Source organism: Agelaius phoeniceus, chromosome 1, assembly GCF_051311805.1.
Source record: "Agelaius phoeniceus isolate bAgePho1 chromosome 1, bAgePho1.hap1, whole genome shotgun sequence".
NCBI classification, from domain to species: Eukaryota; Metazoa; Chordata; class Aves; order Passeriformes; family Icteridae; genus Agelaius; species Agelaius phoeniceus.
The window spans coordinates 11598511-11612268 of record NC_135265.1 but is presented as its reverse complement, the minus strand read 5'-3'; positions in this window follow the sequence as shown (position 1 = coordinate 11612268).

Here is a 13758-nt window from a genome sequence, read left to right as displayed (position 1 = left end):
AAGCCTCATTCTGTGAACATGTATAGGCTTAGATTACTATGAATTGTAAATCTTCCAAATGAAAGGTCCATCTGCTTCAGAGTCTAGACCTCAGAACGCTCCTAGCTGTGCTAATTTTCAGCAGAAAGTTCCCTTTTCTTGTCTGCAGGCATAAGTACCAGGTTTGGTTGGTTGATGTACAGAAATAACACCATGAAAATGTTGTTTGTCAATGTAAGGGAAGATACTTTCATTCAATCTTCTATGGATAGGCAAAGCATTTTTAACATAATAGTTATAATGCATAATATATTTATACTATAAATACTGGATGTGGAGAATACATTTAGAAATAAGTTTCTATTTTATGTATGCCTTTATATATTCTTTATGCCTGCCTAAAAATCTTAAGTTTCTATTTCTTACTCCTTGGTGCTTTCCCAAACACTGAAATAGCTGGGATGGGAGGGGAAGAAACAGAAAGATAATGTAAAAATTTCAGACTAACTGTCTCAAGAAGAAAATCTACCAGCGTCCATTATTATCACAAATTTCTTTGGGGTTTGCTCAGCAAAATTTTACAGTTCAAATCACTGAAAGAGGTAGTGAGAACTGATTCTACTAATTCTTCAATATTTCACATATTGGCATCAGTTTCTCTTGCCAGCAATTACTTCTCATCACAGGAATAGGATTGCTACTGTAATTACATGATGTATGGTTCAGTGAAAGCTATTTGACCTCCCTGAAAATTCTATCAGCTCAAAGTCCATGCAGACCAGCAAGTAATCTTTCAAAAAATGTGCTCTATGTAAATCAAAACCTGTTAGATCTGTGTCTGGTATTAGCATTACAACAACATCATCTACTGGAAGTACTCAGAGGATATAATAAAGTGTCTGTTACTTCTGGAGATTCAGACCAAGGGAACTTCTAATTTTCTATGCCATGATGTTGACAAAAAATGGAAAGATGCCAGTAAGAATCCCAAGTCAACAGAGGAACTTTACTACATGCAGAAATTAATCATATTTCTAATAATAAGAAAGAGAGATCTATTTTCAGCTTTCTCTCCCTGACACTTGTTACCTAGAACTGCAGCTAGAAAAGTTCCATGCTTTAGAGAGTATCTTAAAGGGGAACTGAAGTAATGGCTAATCAATGCTAAATATCGAGTACATTGGTTCTGATTACTTTATTCCTTTGTAATACTCAGCTATATGGGGAAAAAGAAACCCAAATCAACAAAACCCTAAATTTCCTTGTGGTTTTAAAATGTATCGTCTGGATATTGAAGGGCCTTAATGTGAAATACTGACATACCACAAATAAAAGGAGTTATATTTATTATGTCTGTTGATGTATTGACACAATATGAGCTCTTAATTACAAGAGACATGCTAGAAATTGCTAGAAGACTCATGGCCATGCATTTTGGGAAGCAGATGAAGAATCCCTAATTTTTCTTGTAGCTTGGATGGTTCCTTTTTGAGGGAAAAGCAGAGATTGCTGTCAGGGAGAGGACAGTGGCTCATTCCAGACAGTACCACCCACAGGTCTGCAAACCATTCTCTTTATAGAATTATTCCTTGGTTTCACAGCTGTGGAGCCTCTGCAGGCAATGCCAGCACCAGGCAGAACATGAAGCAGCAAGGAGCTCCCAGACTGTGTTATCTGAGGCAAAGTGCTCAGATAAGAGATTTCTTCTCCTGCCCATAGACCAGTGACTAAAATGCAGTCTTACACTCCCAATGCCTTCCATGACATCTGCAAAATTTTAAAAAATGAATCAAAAATGGTGGAAGAGGAAAAATACCAACCCACCTAAAACTACACCTTGCCTTCAGTAACTAAGATTTTTTTAGCATGGAGAAAACATAAAAGTTTGTACTCCTGACAGTCAAAAGCTGTGTAGGAAAGAACAGGAAATTTGAAGCCTTTGTTGGGACCCTGTAACAGCCGAACAATAGACGTCCTTTTAAGGGGACAGGAATATGTTACATGTAGAAGAGATTCTTCATGAGTAAAGTAGGTGTTTTAGAAAAGCAGCATCTAAAAATTGTGGGCTTTTTAAAGGTATAGCCATTTAACTCTAAACTCTGGACATAAAGCCAGGAATGTATTTCCAAAATTTTAATAACATTGCAACCACTGCCCTCTGTGGTTCTAACAACCTCTTTGACAGACTGCAACAGAAAGGTGATATTCTACTTGGGATATATGACTCTAAGAAACACCAGACTGAACATAATGAAAATGAAATCCAAGCCACAGGAAACCAGTGAAAGTCATGTCATTAGGTCCAGCCTTTCACAGTTCTCCTTCTCCCTTTTATGAGCCACCTTTGCACCACCTTGTACCCACACGCAGCACATGACAGCTGCTTACAGACACTTTAAACCATTGGCTGGATGTTTAAAAAGCCAGCTGAATGCTTACAGTAAGATTTCATCTAGTTTGACTCTTTTGATTCTGTGCATAGGAAAGCATTTCATAAATCGTGTGGAAAAACAGACATTCCACAAATATCATAAATGTCATCAAAACCAGTAAATACAGCAAGCTTGCCCAAGATAACTCATTCTGTCAGACTTTTTCATGAGTTAAACTAGTCAAAAACTATTTTAGACATGCAATATTTTTAAATACTGGGATATATGTAATTTTTAAGGAAACTTTCATTGCAATTCAACTGTCATTTAAGAGAAACAAAGGAGAAAATCAAAGCCATACTTCTGCTTTTTCCTGGCGTTGTACATGAAAATATTTTAATTAGTGCTAGACTGGTCAAAAAAACCCACACAGAATCTAAGCTTGTGGAGAATGTAGCCCCAGAGGCTCAAGCACCTCCAGAATTGCTACTAAAGTTTCAAGGGATATTTTGCTGTTTTCAGAGTCTGCCTGTACACTTGCCCAGTTTGTGTATGTGGTGAAATATTTTCAATGTAAATCCTTGCTATTAATTGGTGGAGCAAAAAGAGTTGTATAAAATACCCCTCACCAACTGGTCTTATTCTTCATCAAAACAATCATTTTGTCCATTTGTTGAAATTTGTGTATCTGTGAGATTCCCCTCTACTTTGCATTTTATTAGCCATCTTTTTTTTAATAGTGCTTAATTTGGTTTAACATCACCCTGAAAACAGACTGGAATTTCCAAATCACATGATAAAGGCCATTGAAATCATATTTAAATAGTATGAACACTAATTATTTTGCAAACCCTGTAAATGTGTTTGCTTATTTAACTTTTTAGGATTAAGTTGAATGATGAAATTACTCTGACTTCTTGGGACTATTCTGTATCCCAGTAACACCTCATGCCTTTAAACTCATTCTTCTTTGAAAAGAAATGCTTCAAGAACCCGTACCTCCTAACAACCCAAAACATGAAATCTGCACCTTGAGTTAACTTGAACAGAAACAGAGGCTGCAAGGATCTTCTGTGGAGGAGGAAGGGTTTCATGGAAATGAGTTTATCTAGGAAGAAGAATCTGTGGAAAAGTTTTCTAGTTGTACCACACATGCACATACTTTAGTTTTTCTTATACTGTAGGACATGAGGTTTTTTCCTGCCTACCTTGGGGCTGTATCTATAAACTCTGACCCCAGCTAGTTCTGCACACCCCATGTCACTTTTTGCTTGGGTCATTACTGCTGCTGTTTCTTGTGGAACAGGATGCCCAATCCATTATTGTGCACCTCCTACCCTGGCCTTCCTTAGCACAGAAGCATGTCTATCCCTCACAGCAGGGTCAGAACAACATGTCAGGCCTACTGTCCTGCTCCACCTCCCTGAGTGAGCCCAGGACTACCCCACAGGTGTTCCTCAACAGCACCGCTTACCTGCTGGGCACCCCTTATGATGTACCAGGCATTTCTTGGGCTCTTGCTTTGGTATAGGCTACCTACATCTCTTTCTTGATCACAATCCATTCCCAAAAAATAGTCTTCCCTGCTGTACTTTTTCCCCATTGTTTTTTGCTCCATCCATGCTCAAATAACTCTTTCTGGACCATCCCCAAGCTAAACTGGGCCTTGTAGGATGTCCATGACAAGTGTAGCCCTGTGCCAGGAATGGCACCCAGGTATAGCTGGCAAGGCACAGTAAGCTGCCAAAGGCCCTATGATGAAGGGAATGTAAATATTTCTTACCTAACTCCACTGCCTACAAAATCCATCCTCTCGTACTTGGCACTTTCTGTAACTTTGACCCACTTCTCACACTGTCATTTGTTTTATTTGCTCTGTTCATCTGTTTCCCCCATGTCAAATGCAGCATTGTCCTGGGCTCCTGTAACACTCCATCCCACAGGCAGACAGCAAGGACTGAGCCACACAGGAATGCAGACAGTGAAACCATGGAGCTGGATTCAGCACCAACTAGGGAACTCAAGATCAAGCTTTCATGATTGCAGTTTCTCTGTTTTCTGAGTGAAAAAAGAATTGGTAATTGTTTCTGAAATGTTCAGTCTTCATGACCCAGTATTCTGTGCTGTCACTGATAGCTGAGAGAACACACTAATATAACACAATGTCCTAGGAACATGCCGTCTTAGGCAGCCAAAATGATTATTTTAAATATTTGAGAAGAAATGAAATAATGACAGCTGAGTATGCAACCACACTCCAAAACTAGAAAACAAAGTAAACAAGTGTGGGTGGGAGGCATTAGTCCTCATTAGGACTAAACACCCTCTGCATGCTTGTCACTGCCACTCCAGGATTTGATTCCAGACAGACATTCTTCACTGACACGCTGCTCTAACCCAGAGGCTGCATAACTATCAAAGATAATCAGAACCAGGAGTCGTGTCACCTTTGCAGAGATGAGCTTTGTGATCAGTTCTGATTGATCAGTTGATCTGTGGGTTCATTGGCTCCTTCCTGTTTTGTAAATGATCTCTGTTTCCTGACCAGTTCATCTGGAAAATAGAGGCAACATGTATCTGCTTTGCAAAGTTGTCTGATGATGCTTAAAAACTGTGTTGAAAGTGAAAATGGCTGTCAGTTATCTAAGCCATGAAAAAAGTGTTTTCCTTTAATTCCACTTTGATCAGTAGTCAGGGTTGGTTTATTCTGTTTTTCATCTTGAAGAATTATGGCTGAAGATGTCATTCAACTGCATACAAACATTTCAGGACCATCCTTCATTGTTTTGAATTTTTTTTTTTCAGAAATATGTTTGCCTGAAATCTGTCCTGTGATTGAGAGGTGATCTTCTTTCTTGTTGCCACTTATCACATTTTATCATCTTTGAACCCAATTTTATCATCTTTGACCCCCATTGTGGCTGTGTTGGGAAATGTAAGCCACATTTTATGGGGAAAACGAGGTATTTTATCACTTACAGACTTTACTGTTTAGCAATGGAGTATTATGGAAGCTTCCAGTAGTTTTATGCTTTTTCTTAGGAATGCAAATTCTGTTGTTACTAATCAGAAAGTCATCTAAGTTAAATGGTACTTGATATATTTTTGGTTTACGTAGCCTGATGTGATTGCCTGAAAGTAAGAAATGTTTACTGCAATACCCTTAAAACCTCTATCCTATTTTTTAAAGTCAATAAATCATCCGAATTTTGTAATGGAAATATTAACATATTTTTTACATATATTTTAAGCAACTTTTTATTCCTTCAATGCATTTTGTGATAATTCCTTTTAATCAGATCACAGTTGTTTCTGAAAGAAACCAACAAAGGTGTGAAACATAAGAATAATGAAAGTTCTGACCTAGCATGCCCAAGAGATGAGAGAGGATGCTCTTCCTCTAATTAAATGCATCTTTGGTCCATATGATGTAAACCAATTTTTTTTTTTTTCCTCACTGACCAACTCCACTCTTTTTGCATGCTAAGGAGTTTGCAACATCCCCAATTAATTAATTTTTCTGTTTTCTCCCCAAAGCTCATTTTTATTTCAACCTGCTATTGACCTGCCATTCTGAGCATCATGACCCTGGCGTCTTTATTCAAAATTAGTATTGAAAAAAAAGAGGACATAACAGGAAAAAATTCTCATCAAGAAGACTAATTATTTAGTACAACTGCAAAACATCAAAACTTATTACACAAGTGTAATGCATTAATTAATTTCTTCAGCAAATTAGGAACATATGTGGGGTGTTAAGTCCACCACTTCTGTTACAAGATATAAAGGTACAAAATACAGCTGATGTACTTTAGGAACTGGTTCCATTCAATCCTATGAGTCCATAGCATTTCTGGGGGCCTTGGCCTAGAAATCATATTTAATGTAAACCAGCTCAAACTGCTTACAGGAGAACGGCATCTAGATGTTCCACGTCTGAATACACACCCAGTTTCCCCAAAATGGTTTCTAACATTAACAACATATATTATTTAAGCTGAAATTAATTATCTCACTTGCTACATACTCAGTTATAAGGTAATTTGCATCTACATTCATCTACATTCATATATAGAAGTTACGTATGTCCATTTCTCCACTCGGTCTTTGAAGCATGTTGTAAAAAAGTTACCCTGACTACAGGGCTAAGTAAATTATCAACATCTTCCCTCTTGCTTTCCCTTTTGGTGTGTGTTCTTCTGCTGCATGGTCCCCTGCTGGTGGGTCAGACTCTCTTGCCTCTGGTTTATTTATCACCTGTAGCTGGAGTTGGCACCAGGGCTTCTTTCCTTTGAGAGTCGGCGACTGGAGATACTCAGCTACAAACGAGCCTTCTCTGAACCAAAGCATTGTTTATTTAAGCACTGAGAACAAAGTATATGCTGGAAAAAAAGACATTTCAAAACAACCAACAGTGTAAACATATGTCTGTTTTACATAAACTTGAGAAGATGTTACAGTCTGCTCAGCAGGCCTGTTTTCTTGGCCACCCTCAGGAGATCATTGAGCATCGCTCTGGTTTCCTGCTACTGAACAGCCATTACTGAGCTCTGGAGACTGCACTCTTTGAAACTGCCACAGCCTTGTAGAGCTCTGAGTTTCCATTTCTGGCTTGCACAAACATTTACTCTCAGCAGCCCTCAAGAATTTGTGAAAAAACAAATAGCTTAGACTGGGTTTTGAGCCTTTCTGCTTTGTTTGCATCTTTAATTTTACTTCCTTCCCCTTCTTACCCACTTAGGAAATTAAGACACTAGTGACTTAGTCAAGGTTAGTGCTAAACCTAGTCCAGGTTCTAATCAACCTCATTCCTAGACTTTTTCAAAAATGTGAAAAAAAAAAAAAAACAAAAAAAACCTGCACAAATACACACATGCCCACAGGTCTACCCCAAAATTTTCTGTTGAGCTAAACAATTGCTAAAGCCCATACAAGGCAGATGTATCATGTCTCAGGATATTTTATGCAGCAAAAAGTGCTTCTACTAAGAAAATTGATTCTCATCTCCTGTCACACTGAGGAAACATTTCCTAGACCTTGCTGACTCCATTGGCTATAATCAGGAGGGAGCATCTCTAGCACAGAATTCCCATGTGAGCACCTATAAACACAGTAAAAATCCCACTCCAGATGACCTTAGGCCCTTCTTGTTCTGCAATCCTTTAGGCTCAGCTGTCAAATGAGCATCTGTAAAACTACTTGCATTCTTCATTACATTTGTTTATCCTGAAAATATTTTTCACCCCCAGATTTTATCACCTATAGTTTAATTTCTTCCACACTGAAATTAAAGATGTTCATTAGAGCTCCAGATAATAATTTTAAAAATGAAAAGAGCTTTCTCCATGACATAATTACATAAGAAGTCAATCAGATATCCAGACCATTATACATTAATATTTATTTCATTTCATACATTTTTGTTAGCTATTGTATAGAACTAACATAGCTGTACCAGCTTATTAGACAGAACTTAATTAAAAGTCTTACAGCTTTATCAACAAGCTTTTTCAGCATGACCTTTTTCACAAAACTATGTTGAATTACAGTAATTAAATCAGCATTCTACTACTGCTTACTAAATCTTCTATGAATTTTTCCCTTTTTTTTTGTCGTGACATTTAGGTCAAAAAAATCCAGTTCCAAACTCTCAGCTCAACATCTCTAATTGCTTGTAATATTAGCACAAAATTCACATTATTTCATTTTTCCAAATTTTCTCAGGGCTTTAGGAATTATTAGTGAGAGAAGACTAAGGTTCCCCTCAGTTATCTCTTTTAGTGTTTTGTGGTTTGATTTTATTTAGTGCGAATCACTGTGTTGGTTGAAAAAATATTTATGTCCTTAGCAGATGTTGATTCATATATCCTTTGTTTACTAATAGAGCAGAAAGGAATGCATAATGTTCCTGTAATGTGCTCTACTTCCATGCAAACAGACAATAGAAACGACATCAATACTTCTTTTTATGCTACTAATGGTCTTCCATTTCCATCTGGAAGTGGATAATTCCTATTTCTAGGACATATTTACCTCTTGAAGGTCTTCTAAATTCCTTCCTTTTGGCCTAAGATACAACCACAACTAAGATTTTTTTTTTCTTGTGGGTTTGTTTTTAGTTTTGAAGTTTTATTTTAATGCCTTCCCCTACTAAAAGAAAACTTAGAACAATACTTTGAAGGTCACTTGGTAAACATGATTTCATTCCCATTTCATGTGACTTTTACCATTGACTTGTGAGGTAATTTTTATGCTTTCCAGTGTCTGTGTTCCATCATGTCACCTCTCCCAGACTCTGGGGCAGCCTCACCTCAGGTCTGACTCCTTCTGGTTATTCCAGTTCATGGTGCAATGAATTGGTTCAGCAAATGAAGAGACTACACCATGAAATGTTCAGCATGGACAAGAGTTGCTGTACTTGAAAATGACACTTGATTTACAACCTCTGCAAGTCACCACAGATCTTCAAACAACAAAATAAAATTAAGGTCAAGCAGGCCCCAAATTTTAGCGTTATGTCAATGTAATAAATATTCTAATTTTATATACAAAACTTGCCATGAATTATTTCTTTCTAATACAACATGAAGAGAAACACAGGATTTTTCAAAATGTGGAGCTTTTTCCAAGTCAAAAAACCACAGCAGAAGATTCAGCACCTAAAACTTTATCTTGTCCAGCATATTTCATTTGTCCCTTTTAACAATAGGGACATTGTTATGTGAAATAGTGAAATAGTGTATACTGAACATAATAGGAGGGTACTTTGCATTGCTGTCTCAGGTAAGGTGATGCATTGGTTAATTAAGACTTTGCAGTCAGGCAACAACAACAGCTGAGCTCATGAAATTCTCATATAAATACAATTTATGTGAATTCAGTGACTCTTTGCAGAATAATTTTCCAGCCTACCTATGACTCGTACCAGCTGCTGTTCTCAGACTGTAACAACATTTAAACATAAGATCATGGAGAGTTAAACTTGGTAGCCCAGCTTTTATGGATTTAGGTCCACATGACTTTGTGCTCCAACATAATCTGAGTGAATTGTTTTTCAGTGACCTTTGTCGGCTTGTTCTGGCTGAAACTCTGTCTCCTGGGAGCGATCAACCATGTCACTGAATGCCCCCCAGTCAGTCTGATAAAAAGGTATTTGATAAGTGCTGGAACCACTTTCCTTCCATGTCTCCAAGGCCAAGAATAGAGGAAGGAAAAAAACAAAAAGAACCCTAATACAAAATTAGCAGTTACATACGATTCCCATCAAGATGGGGAAAGAAAGACATTGATTGAGACACGTCTCTGGTTCATTAGCATTGTTTGTCTTTGAGAAAGTTCTTGTCAGTCTAGCAGATGAAGAGATATTGCTGAATGTAGAGAAAATGAAGATAACTGTGGTAAAAATAGAAAAAAATAATGAAGGGCATGCTGTTAAAACTAATTACATTAAGATTGATATCACTTAGCAAAGGAATGTTACCTCATCTCCCAAAAATGCATGACTGCTGATATACCATGAGCTGTCTGCATTTTACAGGCATTAATAAATGTTGCACAAATGTTTGGTTCCTGTATTCCATATTTTGGTAATCAAAACAAATTAGCAATTTCTAGGTTGAAGAACTCATTCTAAACATGAGTGAGCCTCTAAAACAAGATCTCCATAAAATCAATTTTCAGTGACTTTGCACTTGTGCTTTTGAAATTTTACAGAACCAAGATTAGGTAAAAAGGAGACATGAATATTCAATTCAGTCTTTAAATTTCTTGGTCTCTAGAGACTGTGGCTACATAATAAATACATAATGAATAAACAAGACCAACGGCAGTGTCCATTTAAAACCTGTCCATAGTTTTAGACTGTTTTTTTGGCTTTTTGCTGATTCAAATGCCAGTTTTCTAGGCTGTAATTTCAAGTGTGAAGTGATAGAAGGCTATCTTCATGAAGATTTCTTTGCTCCTGGAAGCAGCCATGAAGTTGTTGCCTTGCTAGATCAAAGCTGGGTGAAGGGCACTGTTCTGTCCTTGACAGGCAGTCCTAGAACATCATACAAAATAACTTCACCAGGTAGTCCAGTTCTCTGAAACAGGATCCTGACCTGTGGCAGGCAATAATGATGGGTATGCAGGCTTATGCCATGCTTAAAGAGGCAGGCCCACAGTAGGTCTACACATAAAGGTTTGAAAAACACTGAAGAAGGAGTTCTACTCCTGATTCTGCAGTCCCATTTACACCAAACTCTTCACCTTTAAGCATGAAAGGAGCCACCCACCCTACTAAAGGCTGTAGTGGCATACTGCACAAATGACAGCAGGGACACTGGCCTTTGAAGTTCTCAACTGCCCTATTCCCATGAACGGCCACTTTTTTCCATCCATGTCTTCTTGTGGCCACATTATCAGTTGTACAAATTGGATGTCTAAAATAATCTGTGTTAAAACAAACAAACAAACAAAAAAAATCCAAAAATAAACAAACAAATAAGGGGGGGAGTGTAGCAATTTTTTGTTTAATCACTACTCATCATTGTGAATACAGGTTTTGATATTAATCAGGATTCCTTTAGAGGTTGTACGACAGTCTTGCTAGAACTTCTTCTCTGTTGAATATCCAACCCCACAGGTGTACCAAACAAAACCTGCTCTGAGCCTTATGCAATACATACCCATATAAAGAAATGTACATTTAAATATGTTCATATAAGTATGTGCATGTCCTTGTAGCTGTGTCCATATGTCCTGATGATTACTGTGTTGTTTCCCTACCTTATGAGAGCCCATAGGCTTTTCTCATTATCTGTTCTCCAGACCCTTGACAGCAGCAAAAGTTCATGGCCTATCCGAAATTTATGGCTGATATTTATCCAAATACATGCTAAATGCACTGTTCTTCCCTGGCAGCATGAAAAAATGCCTAACTGTAATTATCCCTGAGGCATGATCAAGATAGAAAAAATAAATCATGAATTTATAAATCATTTGTTGGTAAGGGAAGAGCTTAGGCAGACACTTCTACACAACCAATAAGTGAAATCTGGCAGTTAGTCTATGCATAAGAAATACTATCATTCTCCTGGCAATAAAGCATAACAAAGATAATCAATGCTTAAAACAAAAACACTCCACATAATACCTAAAGCTCAAAACATGCAAGAAGAAAATCTGAACGTATCATTCTCCAAGCACTTTGCCTACACAGCAAATTACAAATGCATGCAATTCCTGCAGCCAGAAAACAGTTTAATTATGAGAGCTGAACACAAAATCTCCCATTGGTACAGATTGGCTTTGAAGTGTTATCACATAAGGGAGGATTTTGAAAATACCCTTGACCAGTTTTGTTGGAAATATATCACACTTCTATTTGTGTCAGCCTTAACCATGTATCATGTCACTCCTTTTCATAACATTAGAGAACCTGATCACAGTTCCAGAGTATTAAACTAATCATGCATATTTTATGCAGACATTAACCTTTAGTGTTAATCCAACAGCATTAAACCCAATCTATAATGAACCATAAAGGTGGTTTATAACATACTGTGGTTGCCTTTTATGAGTATTTTCATTTCTCTCACCAAAGTATTTTAAGACTTGGAAAGAAATAGTACCCAGATTTTTACAATGGAGCTTTATGTAAATAATACTTGGCCCCTTCTTCTGAAACAACTGAGTTATTATTTTACCTGCAAGCAAAGTAGATGGACCTTCAAAATAATGGATTCCAAAAACTTTAGTACCTCATAAAAGTGAACATTGTTAAACTCCTTTCTGTGAGCTTTTTACATGGGTAAATTTCCTGTTTAATTGAATGTTTAATCTGTCGTGTTGCAGTTCATTCTAATAAGAAAAACAGTTGTTCTTGTACAGAACCTTTCATGTTACACATCGCACAGCACTTCACAAGATATGCACATCTCATATCAATTATGAAAGAAATAAATTAGATGCATAAAACAGAAACATTAAACTGAAAGTACTATGAAATGTTGCAATAATCTAAATTTCTACATAATTTGGCCTATAGACTTATTTTGGAAAACAGCTAATAAGCAATATTCTTATGATAATTACTTTGAAACCTGCAAAATAAATGTAGACAATCACATCAATGGAAAGAGTGCAATAATACTGATATTTCATCTCTTTCTCCTTAGGCATTACCATGGCTTACAGCTCCTTACAGCTGTAAGGAGCTCACAATCATTTGTAGAAATTTCAACACCCATGAGAACTGTTCCTTACTTAGTAGTGGGAAAAGGAGAAATACATACAATCATGGTTTTGGGTCAAAAAGAAAATCTGCAAACTAAAAATGGCACATAAATCCCAGACTAGACAAGATTTCATTTATTGTGTGATTTTCCTTACAAATTAGTAGGAAGGAGAGAACAGTGAGGGATGCATGACACTTTAAGATAGAAAAAACTGACCCTTGCCTACCCCCAACAAAATGAATGAAATCTTCCTCCCATTGTCTTCTGGGTTGATTTTGGGGCAGTACTCTTAAAATAAACAAACAAGTCTCCAAAATTTCAATTATTGGATGCAAATTCTAGAATTATGGAACAGTTCCTATTATTTCTTCTGAAACACACAAAACCCCATAATTTGAAGAGCAGAAAACATATCACTCACCTCAAGTACCACAAGAAAGCCTTCACACTTCCATACTTGTCCAGACTGGGAAAAGCCATCTCACTATAATCATAGTCAAACTGACATGGCAGTGAGCTGATGTTCCTCTAAACAATGCAGAACTGGGACATGGGATGATTCTTTTATATTCTCTACAATGCCTCTTTTACCCTCAAGTGATTCACTAACAAGTTTTCAAATGTTTTCTTTCCTTACCTCATTCGTAACTGTCAGATTCCCTCAAAACCCCTTCTGGCAATTGATGGCCACATGCAATTTTGAGGTTAGAAGTCTAATGCTTTATTTTTGAAAAAAGATAGGTTAGGTACAGAAGATTGTTGTTGTGGTGAAATGAAGTAGCATGTCAAACAGACTAAGCATTTCTTAACATTTTGCTTCCATAACTAGACACCATGTAAATAAATAATATGTCTCTAGGATAAGAACTCCTGTTCTAAGGAGAAATGACATTTCCAAAAAAAGGAAAAAAGAACAAAACAAGTAGAAACTGGATACAGATTTTGATGCAAGGCTGTAGCAAATAGCAGAGAAGACAAGATTATTTTTGATGGGAATTTCTTTCACTTCCTGGTTTCTTACCTCATAAAGAAACTGCAAGTCATTTCCATGCTTAGCATATTGGGAAGTGAAATGGAAATCTTGTAGATTTCTATAGAATCTGCAGTATCTTATAGATGTGCCTGGGCAATGTAATAGTACTGCTGTAGTAGCAGAGGAAGAAATTGTGACAAGGAGAGTTGGACTGATG